The following is a 21,572-nucleotide window of genomic DNA, read 5'->3' as shown; positions in this document are numbered from 1 at the left end:
ATAATTTCCAAACAGCCTTATTAAATGGATCTATGTTAGTTTATGCAAGGCAAGATGCTGGATTGCTATCTTTCATCCATCTTTTTAGAGGCCTCTTAAGAAAAAAGAAAACAAAGAAACAATTAGATGTTTTCTCATTATAGCATAGTGCTACTATTATAATAGTTATTCTTGATGAGGCACTTCCATTATTGCTTTCCATTATCGCTTTCCATTGTCAGCTGCCACTAACTTTCTGAAACAATTAGTCTTTCAGCTGAAATTTGTCGTGCTTGTTCTTAATCTCAGAGGTGGATTGTTTTGTGAAGTTTATAAAATTACTTTTGGCTGTTTTTCTGAAATACCTAAACATGAAAAATTTTTGTGGTTTACCAGTTATTGTATTTTTTTTTTATATTCTAAGTTCTTCTGGACAGGGATTTTATGTTCAGTATATTTTAGTGCAATAGAAGCTAGACTGCAGCGATAATACTATATAAATAAAAGCTAACTAATTTTTCACAAGCTTTCTTTAATGATTTGGTAAGTCAAGCATATTTCTGTTTAACATTTCAGGGGCTATGGATTTTAAAAAGTGTTTGTTTACAAAGTTCTCTGTTACATGCAAATAAGAAAAATGGCCCAATTTCTCAGCTGAAAAGTACTTCATGAAACTCAGTGTGGAATAAGATTCTCTACACTTAGGAACTTGTTATTTTTATTCTCCCTGGGTCAAGGCTGTTCTCATCTATTTAATTACCTGGTGATAACTGTGGATTCGTAGTGTGAATCAACTTCTTTGTAAGAAGTGTTGGAACTTCATCTATGAGGTGGCTTAAACTACGTGCTTGAACTTTCCTGGATTTATAGCAGATGAAAATCTTGTCATGTGTATGATTTGTCTTGAGCAAGCCTTACTCAGAAATCTCATACCTTCCCTCCATTCATGTCCTTCAGCAGTGGGACAGTTTTTGTAGTCAGAAAATTTCCATGCTCCTAAATTTGTCCTCCTGAAGCACTTTTTGCAGCCATCGTTTTACCTGTCCTGTATTGCTTAATTCCTTTCTGTGATCTACCTCACCATGACTTTTGCATAAGTCTCAGCTTTTTCTTTTCTGTCATTACTTGGTTCTTGGTTGTGAAACACAACTTGGTGGTGAAACACAACCTGAGATTTTCCAAGTAACTTCCTTCCCCATCCTCATTTTTTTGTCTCTTCTCTTTTAAGCTTGTTTTATTAATAATGTCATTGCTAATAGCACTTTCTTTTTCTTGCAGTTTAATCCATTTGCTAGTCCTAGGAGACTGTTATATAATTTTTATGATTCCTAGAAACTGTTTAATACAAGTATGGACAGTAGATACCCATTTATTCTTCTGCCAAGGTTATCTGCTTCATATGCAAGAGGAGATCCATTTATTTTCTGGAGAACTATCAGCAGTCTCCTGGTAACTGCTTGTGCTTTCCTCCAAAAGGGAAGGTTAAAATCTGTATGTAGAAAAGTCGATGGTGTTTCTCCACTGGTACATTGTATGCCTTCCTTGCCTCTGCTTTTTTTTAATTGCATTCTTATTTTATTTCCCTATATATCCACAATCACTTGATGCATCCCTTACCAGCTTTTTTAATTGCTGGCAAATTTAAATCATTAATTTCATATTGAAAAAAGAAATGAGAATCCAAAACTAAATACTTGCAACTTCTATAAAAGTAAACAAAAATGGGAAAGAAGTCAGTATTGCTTTGCCTGAGTGGAAAGGCTGGAGTAGAAGATGCACATAGAGAGAAATCTCTTGCAAAGTCTGCTTTGGACAATAAGCTTAAATGTGAGCTCTCTCTTTGACATCATTATCAGCCTTCGAAAGATGCAAATACTAGTAAACATTGAGTCCCATTCACAGAGATCTTTCCAGATTTTTTCAAATGCAATTGAAACATTTCAAGATCTGCTCCTGTAACTTTAGCAATGGGAACTTAGGGGTACAGTTGGGGGGAGGGACACCCCTCTGTTTGTGCACAAACAGACACGTGAATTAGAGCTCAAACTGCAGGTGAAAATTTCCTCTCCAGATGATATTGAGGAGAATTTCAAGCATGGAAGTCAAGAAGTTCATCACATGGAGCCATTATACTCCATTTGAGTTGAATGCTGTGACTGCAACAGAACATTAAAAAAGAACTCACCATCAGGTGTGGATGTGCATGTAAGTTTCCCTGGAAGAGTATTCTTCACAATATGAGATTGCTCGGAATCCAATTACTATAATGTCTCTTATCCTCACTTTTCATGCAAAACACCTGCTAATAACCCAGCCGTAATATCACTCTCAAGGACACCGTTGTATTAAGGGTGAAGAACATGTATATATTTATGAGATGTAGACACCTTTTTATGTGATAGTGCTCCACCAGGGCTATATTCATCTCTATTAGCTTTGAAGGCTAATTCAGTAGTAATTTTTTCACCAATATGACTACTTCAAAGGAGTCAGAAGCAGATGTTTTCAAGACACAGATTTTTAGAGTAATTTAAGCACCTGTGTGGCATCATTATAAAACATTGTAAAACCCCATTTTTTTCATAATTAATTAATTTCTGAATGCATTTGATGCAATATTTTGATGTTTTCAGGCTGCATTGCTGTTGAATACCACTTTTCACATCTCTTTTTACAGAAATATGGATCAGACTCTGAGGGTTTACAAATGTGAGGAGAAGTATAGTATGGTTAGGGTGGAAAAGCTATGCAGCAAAGACTATCCTTCTTTACATTTTTGTGTGGATTTTAGAAGTGCATTACCCTAATCCGCAAAGAACACCTTTGTCTTGGAATAATAAGGTCTGAATAATGCATTATTGTTATGACACCCTAAATTTATACTGTGGTGGTTTCATATTAGCTTAGTTTCCTTTTGTATGCAAGCCCTGTATGGGAACACGCTTGTGAAAGCATAACTCTCTTTTTTTATAGAGAACAGCAAAACTGTGATTTGGGGAAATGAATTCAAATTAAAATATTTGGAAGTATGTTTAAAAACTATATAAAAATAGATGTTAAATAGTATGTTTTCCAATTAACACCTTTAAAATATAAGCAATGAATCACTAATGATATTATAATAATTAAAGCTAATATTATTGAAGATAAGCAAAGAGAGAAATAGAAATTCTTTTTCTTTTCCTTTTTTTTTTAAGTGCTCTGTGACTATCAAAAACAACTAGTGTTTGTGTAGGATTTCTGAAACAGATTTCCAGCTGGAATCTGCAATTTAGGCTCCTGGTTCTGCTGTAGGCCATTTTCTTTCACTGCCCCTCACCTAAATTCCTGCCCTTCCTTCCACCACTAATTTACTATGACCTGGATTTTAATAGCAAGAGAACTATGACTACACTGTTTTCAGATTACCTGAAACTGAGATCATGTGTAGTACCTAATAAATCCTCCCTCTCATTGCTAATATTGTGTGGCCACATGGTGCCTTAGAACATCTCAGTCAAAATACATAAAGGATAAAAATGTACAGACCTTTCCATCAAGGATCACTCCAAGAAAGGTCTTTGGCTCTTGAGCCTGTGAGCTGTTTGGCTTTCCTGTTCCTGAAGAACATGCCCAGAGCAGGGAAAGTGCTTGCAGGAAGCAGCAGGAACTGAAACAATGGGCTGAAGCAGAGCTGGGAGGTTTGGGGCTGAAGGGCAAATGAACACGGAAAAACTAAAGGTCACTGTGATGGGATGGGACATCAGCACTTCAATGAACGAAACCATCACATGTATGGGATTTCCTACTATTTCTGAGTGGAGGAATTTTTTCCTAAGACATGTAAACAGTGTTTAATAGATGGATATTATCAATGAAACCTAATTAAATATAAATGCATAGTATAACATAAGGTAAGCATACTGGATGAATTTCAGACATTTTTAAGACAGGAATAAAGATGTACCTATGCAAAATATTACCTGAAATCTTTCAGAAGTAGATTCTGCACAAAATGTTTCATACACCTCTGTGGATCTTCAAATACTAACCAAAAATTCTCCACTATACCTGCTGGGGCAGGAATGACATGCATTGTCTTAATTTCTATTGTTATAATTGTATTCAGATGTTTCCACATAATTACATTATGTTACCATTGTTTTCATATTTTGAATGTAAATTTCTATGCTCCATTTTTTTAGTGAATATGATCTAGTCTGAACTTGTATAGGCTTTCACGAGGTGGGGACCATTAAGACGTAGTTTTATAAATCAATCCCAAAAAACACATTAAATATATCAGGTTAAAAAGCCCCTTTTTGTGTGCGCTCTCTCAAGTTATTTTACATCTGTGCATGTTTGAATGCTGATGGGAGTAAGTTGGGACTCTTTGTTTCTGTTTAGTCTGGAGCAAGCAAATTTCCTGCTTTGTGTTTTGCAAATACCACCAATCTATTTACATCAATCATGGTTAAGAAATTGGATACATGTGTATCGACATTACATTCTGCATATACTACAATCATTAGAGAAATATTTTAGTAGAAAATAGAACAGATTATGAATGCTTTTTCATTAGAATCTCAAAGTGGGAATTTAGACATAATTATGTTTCGTACGATCAGTAACATTTAACTACAGACTACATTTTAAAGTGAAGGCAAATCAGAGCTATCATAATTTATGATGTGAATATGAAGTAGTCAGCAAGTCCATACAAGTACACATAGCTAAGGAAACAGATACTTTTCCTACATGAGTCAAGAGTGGCAAGTATTTCTATACTCCAATACCAATTATTTTCCTCCTAAATTATTTCAGAATCATAGAATCATCAAGGTTGGAAGAGACCTTGAAGATCTTTGAGTCCAACTGTCAACCATCACCCCCCTTAGTTTTGATAAAAACTCAACACATTTGAACAGACGACTGAATTACTTTTCAAGCCCACATAAGAAGTGCAAATAGTACATACATTCTATATTTTAAAGTCAATCTTCTTGCTGACAATCAAAAAAAGTTCATCTTGTAACATGACATGCAGTCTTTTATCAAAAGAGTGGGAGGTAGGTAAAAGAACTACAACTGCACAGAGGAAAATCTGTCATACTCAGTAATTTGAGACTATGTTTTGTAACTAAAAGTGTAGTAGAGAGATTAATTACTCTTCTGCTTCCTGAACTAATCAACCTAGAAGCAATTTCTTAGAACAGACAGCAGAAGAGAGTGATCCATTCAGTTTTCTTCCAGTAACCCTATCCAAAAATCTTGACTGTACAGTCAAAACTTGGCAAGAGGTGTACAGGACCACATACTGTGGAAAACCACACAAGAGCATCGTGACATTTATTGTACTTGAGAGAGTACAAAACCTTTATCTGAACCTCATTGAAGGGGAACAAATACTGTTGTAATAATATGAACCAAGTTTCCCAAACATCAGGGTGTACAGAAGTACCTTCAAAGCCAAAAAACACCCCATGAAAAAGTGCATTTGTAATTGCAGTTCAAGGCCTTGTTGCCATTTCTGTTCTGATTTTACAGCAGGAAGACTAAATGCCAATAACTGTAGGAGTGGATAAAGTAATTTATTAAATGTACGTGCATGTTCACATGGGAATGAAGTATCTTGTCCAGTAAAGGAAATCAAATACCGCTAGAAAGTTATTACAAAAAGTAGTTATTGAGCCTCTGTCTACTGAATTGTCTGGAGCTTTGAAAACTTACATTTTGTTTATAACTTTTCAAAGGTGCCTGATTGTTTTCCTGTCATGTGAACATTACGTATGCAGGTAGGAAAAGTTTCCTTTATCATCACCGAAATAGTGTTGAGTGTGAGTTGGCTGTTTGCCAATGTGCTACATTAGCTACATTTCAATAGAATGGCGTTGAATTCTGCAATCAGACAGTGGAAGAACAGCTGTGACTTTTGAGCCCCAAGTCTTGTTCTGCTGAAAGACCTTTATCTTGGCAGTTCTCATGTGCTCCTCCTGCTAACCGTACCCAAGAAGAGAGATTTTTTTGTGGTTATCTGCCTTTGACATAGAAGAAAGACTAGAAGAGATTCTGTGGTCAATATTTCCAGCAGTCCTTTCCTAAGTCAAATGATTATGGACTATTAATATACAGTGAATTCAATCATGAGGCTATGTGGACACTTATCATTCATCTGTTAGATTAACATGTACTGAAAAGCATCTGCATGACACAGACAGGTATTTCATTTAGAGAGACAGAATTCTACTCCCTTTATAATTTTAAATTTTTTTAATATAAATTGAAGAAAGAACAAGCTGTTCCTATGATTAAAAATTACATCAATTTCATGTAACTGTATCACTGGAGGCCTTCGAAACAGTGCTTTCAGATGTTCAGCCTCATGTCCTGATTGTTCCATGTCTTGAGTTAAGTAGTCTGAAAAATTACAGAGACTGCAACCTCTTGGGTAAATTGACTGCAACACTCATTTCAAGACGAATTAAAACATGATTACTATAAACTCCTAAATTATAGTTCTGCAGTTAAAATAGGAAATCACCTTCAATTTTGATATGAAAGGTCTGGAGTGCTAAGAAACATTTGATGTTCATACTTCACCTGTATTGTCTCACAAGACAATAAAAAATGTGTGTATGGTTTGCTAACATTAGTTGTATAGACTTCAGTTGTCCTACAGCTTTAGGATGTCTCTCCTCAGTAGCTAATGATCCTTGTCAGTCCTTTGCAACTCAACATATTCTCTGATTCTTCTGGGAATTAAGCAAATAAATAAATAAGTTAATCAGTCATTGTCTACTAGAGTCAGGTACAATATATCAAAATATCTCTTTCACTTCAGGAAAATAAAAGTGGTGTAAAGATGAATTTCCACTTACCAGCCAGGGCAGCAGGACCATTGCAGTTCCAGGCTACAAACAGAGAATTATCCAAATGATACATTTTTCCATTACTCCATAGCGCAGTGGCTTTTTGGCCTGTATTTTGTAAAAGTTCTTGTGATGTTAATATTTGTCTTGGAGCTAGGTTTGATAGTTTGTAGATAGAACCAGTATTTAAGTTTTACATCAAATGCTTGATTTTTGGCATCCTAGACAACTCTATGTCTTGCTCCTGTTTTTCTGATTATGTTTTATTTTTATTCTATCAATAAATGCCTTGTATTCTGAATTCCCTTTAAGACTTTTAAGAAGTAAGTTTACAAAAATAGAAATATCAGAAATATTATGAAGAACTATTAAAAATATCTGTGAAATACAAGCCTGTATATAAAAGGATGTAGGGCATTTTGGTGTTATGTCAAAAAGATGTATTAGCCTTAGAAGCAATAATTCTTCTAACCTCTTATACAAAATTTATCTTTCTTTATTTTTTTTTCTTTAACAACTGAGCAGAAATTCTGGACACACAAGAGCTCTCATTAGAGTTGGTTCCAGCCTAGGATGAGAAATGTGCAACTGGCTTAAAGCCTTTGTCACAGCATTGAATAAATTGCACTACTCTGAATGAAAGACAAGTAGAAACACAAAAAAAAAAGTTAATGTTAATTTGATTACTAATGAGACTCAATGCTCCTGCCATCTGATGGTTCTGGGACCATTTGGGTGGTCTTCAGCTTAGCCTTGGGTTTAGAACTCCAAGTTATTTAAAAAGTCATTATCATAACAGAGTGGGGTCCTTGGATGACAAAGAATCTCAACTGAGTGACTAGAGATTTATGTTATTTTAAGTAGTGATTAATGAAAAGTCAGTGTCTGAGCTTATAACTCAGACAAGTCCTTAATTAAACAACAGGTTAGGTAACACATATCAGAAGAAAGAGGCTCTGTGAGAGAATGAAGCCATGCTTTCACTATGGCTGATTAACATGTATCCAGCTGATGGCCAAAATATTTATTGGAAAGCTTCAGGAGTATCTCAATTCAGCTAAAGCCTTTAAGGGAAAGATTTCCTTACAAGGATGATTGGAAGAATATTGATATTTGACCATATATATGTTTTTATACTATGCAGATATTTGCTGAATATCTAATATGCCTAATATAGATTGAAATAGTATATCTGTATGGCTCTAAAATCATAGCATTTTAGAAACTAATTTATATATTTGTTTATTTTTCATTATTCTTTTGTTTTCTTCAGCTTTGCCTATGTCAATTTATACAAATCAGGTTTCTCTTATTCTTCAGCAACAAAATCATTAGCAAGGCTTAAAAAATAAAGTTGTTTTCTGTTGCTGTCATTATGGGTGATGAGGTATGAAATATTTCCAATGAACCTAAAATGCCAAGAGCGGCAAACAGCTTAGTTAGATTTATTTTTTCAAGATAGACTACTGTAATTCTCTCTCAACTGCTGATCTCCCCATGGGCAAAAAAAAACACCTACTAGCTGTGCAAAATTCTGCTTTTTCTTTTTTTTTTTTTTTTAGAATATCTCACTAGAAATTATCACTTGCATATTTAATCTGCTCCGTTTTATTCAAAGTCCATAATTTACAAACACATTTTTACTAGCATTTGCCTGAGGTCTACTCCTAAAAATAGATAGCTGACCCTGCATTGAGAATATTGCATTTTATACTCAGGTTACTTGTTCTCTCACAATAGTTTTATTTTCTTCCCTTTGACTGCTCTGGGTTATCTCTGTTCAGCTGATGAAAGACATAAAGTAGATTGAAAACCAATGCTCAACCTTTCAATGAGGAATTTGTTCTCCAGTCTAGAAACACGCAAGAGTAGGCTGTAGTCACTGTAACTGCAGCCAGGAATGCTTCCCAGTTGTTTCTAATTACTGTCCTAGGTCCTTCCTCCAACATCATATAGGGCTATGGATACACAGTAAGAATTAATTGCCCGTATTACATGCTTTTTTAATTTTCAGCACAAGGCAGATGAATTTGTATTGAATATTTGCATCATGGAGGACACTGATGGTTGCATATAGTATCTGAAGAAGTTTAAATGCTTCTCCTGAGAGCTGTCAGGTAGGTTCCTTGGCTGAGCTTCCTTCTGGATGATGATGTCAAGGTGTTTTCTGTTCCTGGAGGACTGGGGAGTCCCAGGTTGTGGCACACTCTGAGCTCTGGACTGATCCTAGCTGATCTGCAAGCTGGCTTGGAGCCCTCTCTGGCACATCTACAGGAATTCTGCCTTGGAAAAGTCTGGTGGACACCCACCCTTCTTTAGAATTAGCCAGGTTGAGTAAAGGATTTGAGCATGATGTGGTACATGAGCTCAGGAAAGAAAACAGGTTTGGTTGTCTTGCTCAGTCACATGGAAGGAAATATTATTAAGGACATCATCCAAGTAGAAAACTGAACTAGTGAATGATTTTAAAAAAACATATTTTCTGTATAGATAGATTAAAAGTTTCAAGTCACTTGTATATCTATGACTGTATCCATGGGTCCAACATATCATCTGTCAGACTCAGATAAGGACACAAATTTTTTTATCGCCTGGCATAGTTTAAATTTGCAACCTTTTTCTCCCTTTAATTCAAAGGGTAAAATACTTGCATTACTCCCAGAGGGTAAAAATCTCTCTAAAATTTGTAAACCTAAAGTAAATTTCAAACATATGTTTTCTGAACTCATTACACTCTTCTCTGGTAACCGGGCTTATAACACATTTCTTTTTCAAACCAGACAAGTGGGATTCCATTTATAAATATTTTGTTTGAGAGTGTAAATCTTGAAGATTAAAAAAATAAAAAAAGGCCTGCCAAAGGAAGTGTACAGACCAGTATTGTCCCAGCTGAGCTATAAAAAACAGTCCTTCAAATGTCTGACTCTGGAAATATTCAAGTTTCTGCTAATCTCCCTTCCCTCGCCCCTGTTCTTTCCTGACCTCCTCCTCCACTCCACCAGGTTTTATAAATCTAAAATCCAAATATTCCATTTATGTAATGAGTTTCATATGCAAAAGGTAAGAAATTGCCCTTTCAGATATTTAATTGAAAAAAAAGTACTTGAAAAAAATTTATTGGGGAAAAAATAATATGCTACCTGCTTTCTGTTTACAATTGGAATTTTGTGCCCTTTTCATTCTCACTGTATGTCCATTTCATCATTTATAACACAAAGAGATTGCATTTTTTACCCTGAAGAAAACCTCAACCAATGGGAGGGAGCTCATTCTGAAGTAATTGGTTAAAATCTAGTAATGAAAACAGGGAAATGGTTTTGATTTTCATTATACTTAAGGTCATTCCCAGGTCATGTTTGACACAGATTCAATGTTCATATAAATTTAATAAATTCTGTAAAGGAAACTCAAGTAACAGCTGTGAAAAAAATGTGATTAATAGGAGCCAAAATAAGTGTCACTTTGAAATTTGCCAACTGCTGATGGATAGTTAAATGAATAAAACTATAATGTCTCTACCAACTTTCAAGAGCAGAAAGCCCTGGGAAATCAGTCACTTAAGTGATAGAAACTTTGCATGCTAACAAAGTTACACTGTTCATTTTATATCAGATTTCCTACTCAGGGTTTAAATCATACTGTGAGCTATTTCATCACACTCCTGGTCTTTTGATAGAAGTATAGTGATAAAGTTATGTTAAATAGCTCTTTTGCCACAGTAACTGATTCTCCAAAAATACTTCAAATACACTCCTTAACCTATGGATTCAAAGGAGATATTAATCTTCTTGTAACACTATTCAGCCTTCATCTCTAAGAAAAAATCCCTTAAGGATGTTTCCTACATTTCCAGATGTCTCAGTGCTGCGGTGTGCTGGGATCCAGGAACCAGGGGCAGGGACTCTGCCATAGCTGAATCACCAGCCTGGGTGACAGAGGCACAAGGTCCACCACTGTTACAGGCACAATCAGGTACAAATATGTTATATCAGTATATTTAAAATAACAAGATACTCCCCACCAGTTTTACAGCGTTTCAGCTATAGTTTAGATTTAGTAAAATATTCTGAGCCATTCAGAGTCAAGAGAAATTTTAAAGAGAAAATAGAAGAAATTTCAATACTTCAGACGATTTTGACTAAAAATTAAAGCTCTAGTACTGTAGACTCTACATAAATCCTCGCCAGATACATTGCTTAAATTGATTCTAGGTGAATAGACAAGCATAAGCAAAAAGCAATGGTGAGTGGTTGGGGACCTTGTTGCTGTAATAAAAATAGCATCTGTGGTAGTAAAATCTGTTTGAATTTAATTTCCTTGTGTTTTATTACTTTTTTGGTTATCAACTGTTATAATTAACTAGATACTACTTAGAAGTGTATCATGTGATTGACACTTGTCAAGCCATGAAAAGTCATTCAGCTGCAGATGAACTATCCTTAATTCCACTAATGTAAATATATGTGTGTGCAAACTGCAGTGACCCCAGTATGCTTTTCTCAAGGAATCAATAATGTTACCAGAAGTGCCCTCAGGGCCCCAGCATGTGTTTATAATACGCATACTTCCAGCTGAAATCAGCATTTGAATTACTGAAATATGCTGCATTATATCCTCAGATAATGTAAATCAGCATAACTCCACTAAAGTCAACCTAGGAAAGCTGATTTGCAGCAGCAGAAGACTCAACTTGCTGTAGTCATCCTGTTGCATTCTGCCTGTTAACCCATTGGTAGATCATATTTTGTCTTTAGCTTCAGAAAGAGAATTTTCAGGGGCTGAATGGACTTGTAGCCATGAAAAGGAACAACAGAAAGCTTAAAGAGTAATTGCCTGAGTTCACAAGGTGAGTAAGAGAGGTCAGTAAGGCTCCAGGACTGTAGCAGGCAGTACAGCCCAGCAGTAGAGGACTGGACAACAAAACAACAGAACTCCTGAATTTGTTTCAGCAAGTTGTTTTGGAGCAGGTCTAATCTGATATTGTGAACTGAGTGAGCATGTGAATCACATTTGTGCTATCTTGGATTATCTCTTCCAGTTGATTTGGCCTTGAAAGAAACCCAGTTTGTGCATCCTGAGACTGCTCAGAGAAGACAACCAAAGCACAGTGGCTGGGGCTGAGGGAGGTGTGTGCTTCCCAAGCTCTTGAACAAGTCTAACTAAAATGCCACTGTAGACTCACTCTAAACCAGCAGTCACTGCTTATTTTTTTTCTTTCCTCTTTATTCTCACCTTCTCTCTGTTTTATTATCATGATTTAATAAAACACAATTGTACTACATTTAGAATGACAGCTGACTCCATCGGGGACTTGACTCTGTCCTCTTAGAATTGCAATATTTACCATGAAATAAGTGGAAGCTGATATGACTCTGAAAGGAACCTAGGACTACAGAGAGACTGTTTGCTTCAGAAGCTCATATCAGTATGTTTGTGGCTTGACAAAATCTGTTATTTTTACCTTATAGAAATACTATCTGTATTTGCCATACCATTAAAAAATGTGTTAAATGTGATCTCTCTCACATATGATGAATTTATGGATGGAGAAATTGGAATGTATGAAATATTTCAGTGAAAGTGCATTCAACATGATAGAAAAAGCATTTGATAATTGGGCATAATACACTGTCATGTTCTTATAGTTCTCTCTAATTTGGGTTTCAGATCCTTGTTAAAAAATATTATATGCTTAGCTGAAAAAGCTTTATTTTCCTGCAAATTGGGTGCTGCACACAGTGTGTTCTTCAAGAGCTGCTTACACCCCTTAGGAGAGGATCTTCGCAGGGGAATATTTTGGCATGATTAAACTGTACTAAGAGTGGTGGCTGGGGACTGTGCATATGTATTTGGAGTAGCATTGGAGATGCTAGTCTGAAGAGAACTATGACACACGTATTCTTCTGGGCAAACCATCTGGGCATTTACCCAGCTGCTTCAGTGAGTTTGAGAGCTCATAGGAGGCTTGACCCTGCTGTGGCCAGTATTGCGGGCAGCACTAGAAACATTATTTGCAATATCTTAATTAGTGTGGTTACACTGATTCAGGCTTCCCAAGGTGACCTGTCCCACCTGGCCTGTGTCTGTATTGTTCTGAGTGGCCACAACGTGACACAATTTATGCCCCGTCCAAGTCTTACCTCAGCATCTCATCTCAATATTTGCACTGCTGACAGCACGAGACAGCCTTGTCTGTGGGCTCACACGACCTATCTCCATGTCTGAGGCTGGGACTGAAGCCATCATACTCCTGAATACTGACAGCAGCTTATCCATCACCTGTTCCTCTGATTGTAGAAAAGAGAAAAAAATCATGCACTTTTTGTGCCATTTAGTAAGTCCAACTTATTATTATGAAATTATGTCTCATAACTAGATTTGTTTTTTAAAACTCAACCTGCTTGACAACTACTCATTTAATTTTCTGTGGAAATCAAGGTAATAACACTTGGTTCCTGTTATGCTGCACTCTTCTGAAGTTATGCTATTGTAGAACTTCTTAAAAGTCTCGAAATATGCAATCATTAACTAAGTGACTGCACAATAGTTGATTCTAAGATAAAATACACTCTGGTTTTATCTGCCTATGGAAAGTGCACTCAAATTTATTAGGAGGAACATCAAAGCAGAGATGGACTGAATTAGATTTTACATATCAATAGATATCAGCTAATGGCATTTTTCTTCAACCTATTTTTCTATTCAATTCAATGTCAATGGGATCAGGATTTGGTCGAAATTCCCTCTTTAATCTATTCATTGTAAATCACACAGATGACAAAGGAATTTGCATGTCCATGCACAGTAGCCCATATTATAGTAGAAGACTGAATGATTGTTCCATATTGGCTAAATGCATTATCTGTGCAAGATCATGCCAAGTGCAAAGTGAAAGTATAACTGAGAACACTGTGAACAGCATTTTCAAATGGCCAGTCACAAAGTGGCTTCATCTTCCAAGTTCAACTATATGGTGTTTTGAAATGTCATAAACATATAATAAATGTAGTTAGGTTTAAAAGGTGCAGCTCTTTACACAGACATAAATATGCATTTTATAACAGCGATCATCTTTTGTCCTCTTTGGTCTCCTGACAATTATCTTGGAGATTCTAAGAGTTTCCCATGAGACAGTGCTTCTCATAGGCTCTGACTTTGCAAAGCATTGAAATGTCTTGCTGAAGTGAAGCTTTCAGAGGAAACTTCAGGCTATTGGAATTGTGGTGGTCAGAGAGTGATGAAAATAAGAAAGGTTTTTCATTTCATAACCTTGATACAAAAGCTTCAGTGCAAGAACCTACACCTCTATCTAGGAAATTTTGGAAATAAAAGGCATTAAAGAGCAATCTATGAAATAAGTGAACCTGCGTCCATGTGGTCTTGCCCAAGAGATGACAGACTGCATGGGGTTTGTAAATCTAATTATTGTGTAAGTAACTACTTGGGGTTGATATTGCCATCAGCATGTTTTATAGTATAAGCATTTGTAAGTACCAAATGTTTTAGGTCCTATCAGGTTTAGATTTATCACTAGTCCCAGTGTTTGCAATGTAGGCTGTTGAGGGAATTGGTAAAGCTGTATTAACAGTGCTGCTTCGTATTGAGTGCTCTTCCAAAGTCTCCTTTTATCATACTTTAAAAATCATTCCCTTGTTTAAAAAAGATACAACCAGTGCTCTTTTATTCTCTTCAATTATGTGGAGCACATTTTTTTTCCCCCTACTTTTATTGCAAGGGGGTTAATCTTCAGGGATGAAACAGATTACCAGCTTTTGAAACAATTTAAGTAGAATCTCCAGAAACAAAGCCAGGACAAATAATTATTGGCAGTTCTCAGAAGGTATTCTGTGCCCACAGCTCTGCAGGATGCCATTAAAGTCAGTTCGCTTGTCTTAAAGGGAAACACCTGTAATCTGGAACACAAGAGCAAAAATCAAACTAACTGTGCTGGAGACATTGAAAATAAATTGAAAATAAAATCTTCCCTCATGTCCCTCCTCCTCCTTCTTTCATCTGCACTCTTGAGTCCCCAGAGTATCACTGGCATCCCCCCCTTCTTTTAAAAGAGATATGAAAGCCTGTATTGAAAATTGTGTTCCTTCATAGACACTGAAGGATATCAAGCAATTTCAGTTGCAATATTAAATCAGAAGAAAACTTACTACAAAAAAAAACATGTTTCATAAAGGCTCAGTTGGTACTAGCTATTAAAATGAATGCAAACCATCTGAAAATATTTCTCATAAATAATGGCTTAAAACATTAAAAATGTATTGGTCTGTAAAATTCCAAGATTTTTTGCTTTTATGTTGCTCTCTATATATATGTTTTGTACAATGCATTTCTCTTCCTATTTTAACATGTTACTGATAAATAATATGTGAGAAATATGACCTTGATATTCACACACAACACAAATTTATGTCATTTTCATAATTTCATTTGGAAAATCCAAGTGCATAGCAATCATATTTAAGTGTAAATGTAGAGTTATGTCACTGGATTGGAAAGTAATTCACACAATGTCACAGTTTGAATTAGAAAGGCTAGCAGAAATTCTGGAAGAAATTTTAATTGAGGCAGTCCCTGGTGAAAAATGAACATGCAGGTTTTTTGGATTTTTTTATCAATGCATCCATGAACAATTTTGACCTTTTCCCCCTCTCTATTACTTTGAATTTTATCTTTTCAACAGAAATATCAGGAGAAAGAAATCAGAGAGAATAAAATTTGGTTTTAAACATTTTCAGTTACAGAGAAGAGGCCATGACATGGGAACATGTTGAAAGAAGGCACTCAGCCCCAAATTTTTCAATGTCTAAAAATACACCAGACTGTGAGAACTACCAGCTACATTTGCAATGTGGTACAAGTTTAAAAATTTCACAGCACATCAAGATACATCTTTTTTACCTTAAAGGCTGGCGGATGTTGTATTAGCTTCAGAGTAAAGCTGCTGTGGTAACCTGAATACTTTGAATATGCATTCACAGCATAGAAATAATATGAAAACTGGCTTTCATCTAACTTTTCATGTGCCCAGGAAGCAGATTTATTCCCCTTTTTAAAATACTAACAGGAACTGTTTCTGAATTCAGAAATTATTTTAATCAATCTTCCCCTATCCAAGGTGACTGCTTTATTGTATTGATAACTTAAAATCCCCCAAACAATAAATCTGAAAGATAACCAGAACAAGAGTGGCATGAACAGAGGAACTAATTCTTAAATACATAAAGATACCCAAATTCCAAAGAATATAGGGATCCCTGAAGGTATCCTGTGCAGCTGGAATGCCTTGCAGTCAAAGGGATTTCCTTTTCAGTATTATTCACTGTTCCTCATTGTTGAAAGAATTTTCCTTTTATTATAGGAGCACAAACAAAGGGATCAGTGTTCCACATTGCTCTTTCATAGAGCTTTGAGCTTTTTTTAGTCCAGAAGGCAGGCTGCAGAGCAGCTTGTTCAGTGTCTGATGCACCCCATCCTGTCCAGGGAGCTGATGCCACGATGTTCTAGGTTGCCCAACACCTCTACGTTCCCAGCCCCGTGGTGTCTTGTACATAGTGCCCTGAGGCTGTTTTGTCTTGCCCTTTTGTCCCTGTCCCCCAGCCAGAGCGAGCTGTATATTCAGTTTCCATTAGGTCATCTCAGTGCTACCTGCCCTTTATTTTCTCTGACCTCTCTCTTTTCCCCTAGGAAGTTCAAAGGTGTAGTGCCAAAGCCTGCACGGCGCTGGGAGTGCAGGAATGCTGCAGTGGGCGTTTCACAAACCACATGATATCGCTCGTGTAGGACAGGCTGTTTCCATGATGTAAGACCCTTCAATTCTTATTGATGCTTATGATTTACTTCTGTAAATGGTCAGCACCTTGTGAAGCTGCTCTCAGATCTGTAGCACCTATTATGCCAGGGTCACCTTAACCTGCAGCTCTATTTTTATTTTTATTTTATTTCCTTTTTGTAAGGAGGAGGGGAAGGCCGAAGAGAAGGAAAGGAGCAGTATTATAAGCAAGAAGAGGCTGGACACAATCTGTCAGATCCAACTACTTCTGAGCAATTAGAATTGAAAGTGTGAGGAGACTTAGCTACAACACAGGTTTATCACATTAAGTTCAGCAGAGTTGCACAGACAAAAATGCAGTGTGGAGGAGAGGACCATTGCATAAATATTACCTGAATGAAAAGAGTTTTTATAAAGTTCTTGCAAAAACTCTGGAGAAAATATTTAAGAAATTCTAATCCATGTAATGGACTAACATAACATTTTGAATTAATTATCATTGCATAATATAGGATAGGTGGCGTAACTACAATTAATTTCAAGATAGCTGAAATTTATCCTGCTCCAGAAAGTCTCACTGAACCATGGTCCACCCTTAAATCAATAACAAAGAGACGTGGCCTTAACCCTGATTCCCCTCCCCATATGGTGCATGTTGCAACTTCTACAGAGGGCAACACAGAGCAGTAATTTGTGTAAATGAGCAGCCACGCTTAGCACCTCTGTGCATTTTAATCAGCTGAAACTGCCACCTAGCTTGCACATTTGGACAGAAAAGAGTCCTTAGCCAGAAAAGGGTAGCAGATCATGCCAAAAGGAGCTATTGTGTGCAAAAAACATTTGAACTTCTATAGGAACTAAGAATAAACAGTAAATTTTCTAATTTGCAGCAAGATCATTTCAAAATATAGCAAAAAGGAAAATTAAAAGAGACATTTCTTGAAAAATGCTTTTATCTGATTCAAAACCTTCCGTTCAGGCTTCCACATTTTGTATTCCCTAGTATGATGTAGTGAAAATGAAGAATATAAATATTTCTCTCAAGAAAATCCCGATCAGAAAATCCTGATCAGAAAATCTCAGGAATATTAAAGCATATGGCACCACTTTTTTGCTTGAAAATTATCCAATGTCAAATTCAACATATTTATAAGTGTTTTATTTGAGAAAGTCTAATCTACTGACATGTAAATGTAATTGAAACACGATGCAAATTAATATTCAAAGCTAAAGAAAGCAAAAGAAAGCAAATATTTAAAGCATCAAAATCACAGCAACTTGAGTTTGACTTACAAATGGGTAAAGTAAAATGTTTTTTGCTTTGATTTTCCCTTTGATATTCTGACCAGGATAGTGTACTGTGGTATTAGACATCTGTGTTAAACTCTAGAGCTTACTGGATTTGATCAAGGCTTTTTCTGTCATTTTAATCTTTTAAAAACACCACCAAACAGATATAGTAAAAGATTATGGAACCTAGTTTATCTGTTAGAGTCTATCCTCTTTTGTTAAGATATCCTTGTGCTTCAAAAGTTGAGCAGATACTTCTCAGAACTTAAAAAAGATTATTCTTACGGTATTTCTAATTGTGATTTTTGATGCCCAACTAAAGAAATTATAAACCATAGAATTCTACTTAACCAATCTGATCCAATCACAGGGCACACTTTAATTTTCAATAGAGATGTTAAACTCTTGCTCTTCTTAGAAGCAGCATGTGCCAGCTTCAGGCAGAGATTTGAACACTGGCGCTGATCCGGGAACAAAGAGGAACTTGAAATGAAGCTGCCACTGAAATACAGGCACAACTTCTTCAGACAAGATGTCAGCAGCACTTGCTCTTATGTCTGATAATGATGTTTAATTTTTCTCAAATGATGAATTACAGGACACATACACATAAGAGGCAGGCTCCTGAAACTGCCAGTGGAAAGAAAGCATTTAACTCAAGGCATAGCTGTACTATTGGTAAACCACAACTTCTTGCATTGCCACTATAATATAAATTAAGTAGAAGCCTAGCTTATAAACTCACACAATGACCCTTGCTTTATGTTCCTTTTATGTCTCTTGGGTCTTGATCACAATGAAACTTTCTGAGTCTAAAGCAATTTAATGCAAACATTCCTGGGGAAGGCTATAAAATGTAAGTTTTGCAGTCAGTCTTTTATGGGTATTTTGGATGAATATTGTATACCCAGTAGGAAAAAAAAAGGATGACGAATGTAGACATTACGACATATGTGTGGGGTTTAGCTGAGTCTGTATTTGCACATGAATATTAACCCTGGTAATTGAGAAAACCTGTCTCTCCACACATCTTGTTCATTTCCACGAAAAGCATGTGCATGGATTTAAGAGAGAATTAATGTCTTGCCTTACTTAATTACAAATTTTCTGGCTATGAGGCTCCCCATGCTCACTTCCCTGTGAGGGCAATGGACTCAACAGATGCCATGTTACACCTACTGGATGGGGATAAATCCACTTGCTACTAAGCACTAACAATAACACATGGAGATGTAAGTTGTGAATCGAGTTCAGCAGACAGCACGGTTTCCAATTCTTAAGCATTTTGCAGCAAAACTAAAAAGCACCATCAAAGATGTTCACAAGTGGTATCATTGCAAATGTTTACAAAACATGTAAAGAATGGTAAAATATGTGCTTAAAAAATGTACTTGTTGAGATCTTGAGAGAAAGGCATGAAAACACATGGTGCTGAGACATAGGCTTGGTTTCCTGCACAGTGGCCCAAGATATTGCCTTTTTAATCAGTAATGGTGAATTCAACATTGTTAACAGTATTTTTACATCACAGGTCACATGATGTCCTGCTTTTTCTCTGATCAACTTGTCTTTGTGATCCTGTCTGTATGATTTGAGAGTATAAACAAAAATATCAAAAAATGAGAGTATGATGTCCCTAATATTCTTTTCTAACTTCTTGGACAGATCACAGTCTTTGATTTTCTTGCCTTCAGACATTATATAAAAAACTATCAATTTAAATGTGATAGGCAAACACCTACTGAAAAGGTCCTTTTAAAGTTTTAAAACAACAGTATATGAAATGACAGCAGTAATAATAACAGAGCACAAATGCTACCATCCTCTACTGTCTCTGGCAAAGTGAAGGGCAGCTGCCCTCTGTGACACCTTTCAGTGCTGCAGCAACACACTACAAAAGGTTCAGCTTCAAAATCTGGGTAAGAACCAATTCAACGAACAGCAGAAATAAATGAAGCTTAAGAGGAAACATAATATTAGTCAATGGCCAGACACAAGGGTCTCTCCAGCTTCTGGTCACAGACAAATTCTTATTTCAATTTTCTGTTCTGCTTCCTCAATACAGTAATAATCTTATCACTCCATTTACTCTTCACAGCTGGCCTGCAATTCTTGGTTGGTTTTCTGCTGCAATTTAACCTGCTCATATGTGGCTGAGATATTTACTAGAAATCAGACTGTGCCATTTACAGAATGCAGTGCTGTAACTTCTGGGCTTGTACTGTGTTTAGTCAGGCATACTTATATTTGAGGACTAATTTTTTTTCATTCATAAGGCACATTAAAGGAGGCAATATTTAGGAAAAAGGGCTCTGGTAGGATCAATGTCTGAGTGTGCTTGTCTTACTCTTCTCAGCAGAACCTCCTCTTACACCAGCAATGAATTCTTTATGATCTGTTGTTGGTATTTTTCTAACCATCATCAAGTGGGATTGGAAATGCTCTCTTCCCATACAACTGCTGGAGATGATTATTTTGTCTTTCCCGTACAAGAGCCAAAAAAAGTATAAATTAGGTTCAGGTTGCTAGTTGATGCCTGTCTGGTGCATCAGATGAAGATGTGAGTGCTCATTGACACCTTTTTTTCCTGAATAGTCTGGAGAAAGGATTTAGAATTACTTAAATTTAACAAAGACGAGAGGCACGAGTAATTTTTTTTCCTCCTTTTGTCCTTTGAAAGAGAAGTTCCAAAAGAGCCAGAACTGGATTTGGAAGAGGAATTACTGGCAACCCCAGGCAACAGATAGAGGGAGCAGGGAAGGCACCTGCCCACTATGATGCTCACTTCCAGATGAGTCCCAAGTCTGACATGTTTATGACTCAATTATTCCACATCTATGCAGCTCTTGTTCCTTGTCTGTGTAACACAATGGCAGTGCAGTGCCTGTATTAAGAAAGCACAGTCCATTAGGGCCAGATTCAAACACTTTGAAGAGTGATATTACACAACCAAGAGTGCAGATCCATGAGCTGGAGCAGTCATGTTGCAGCAGGCAATATTTCCAAACTAATCTCCCTCTGAACATGACATATCTCTTTATAGTGTGCTGGAACATGGACATTTTATGCTGAATCATTAATTTTGGTATAAAAGCTTAATTGTGCACATTGATTACAAAAATTCACGTAGTTTAACTGGGTGAGAACTGTATGGTATAGGTGTGGTCAAGTTTCAGGTCATAATGCACTCATTGACAGACAAAGTTAATGAAAAAGCCCATTATAGCTGGATAATCCCATATTTTTTCACTAGAGTTTTACCTTTATAAAATCAGAGTGCAGTGGTCATCATAAAATTATGTAATGATACAAATGGCTAGATGATATAGCTATGGTAGTCATTGCATTCCTACTTGTTTAACTAAGTGCTGCCTATGCGAGCAAGCATTTAAAATACACACAATCTGAGCGGTAGATGTGAAAATCTGTTGATAAAATTCCTGATCCACCTACAGTGAAGAAAAAAAGACCAGTTGACTTCCATGGGAAAAAAGAATAATTTCTTTCCTCCAATAGAGGTTCAAACTCTTCACAGAGCTGAATGTCTCTTGTTTAGTGCCTGGTGTCACTTGAGGCTGTAAGAGCTCAGCAGAGCAGGACCTTAACAGTGACTGCAACATGGCTTCTTCCAGGGCTGCCATAAGATTGTTTATTTTAACCTGTAAAATCTT

This window comes from Ammospiza caudacuta, chromosome 7, assembly GCF_027887145.1.
Source record: "Ammospiza caudacuta isolate bAmmCau1 chromosome 7, bAmmCau1.pri, whole genome shotgun sequence".
NCBI classification, from domain to species: Eukaryota; Metazoa; Chordata; class Aves; order Passeriformes; family Passerellidae; genus Ammospiza; species Ammospiza caudacuta.
Note: the sequence above shows the minus strand (reverse complement) of the source record.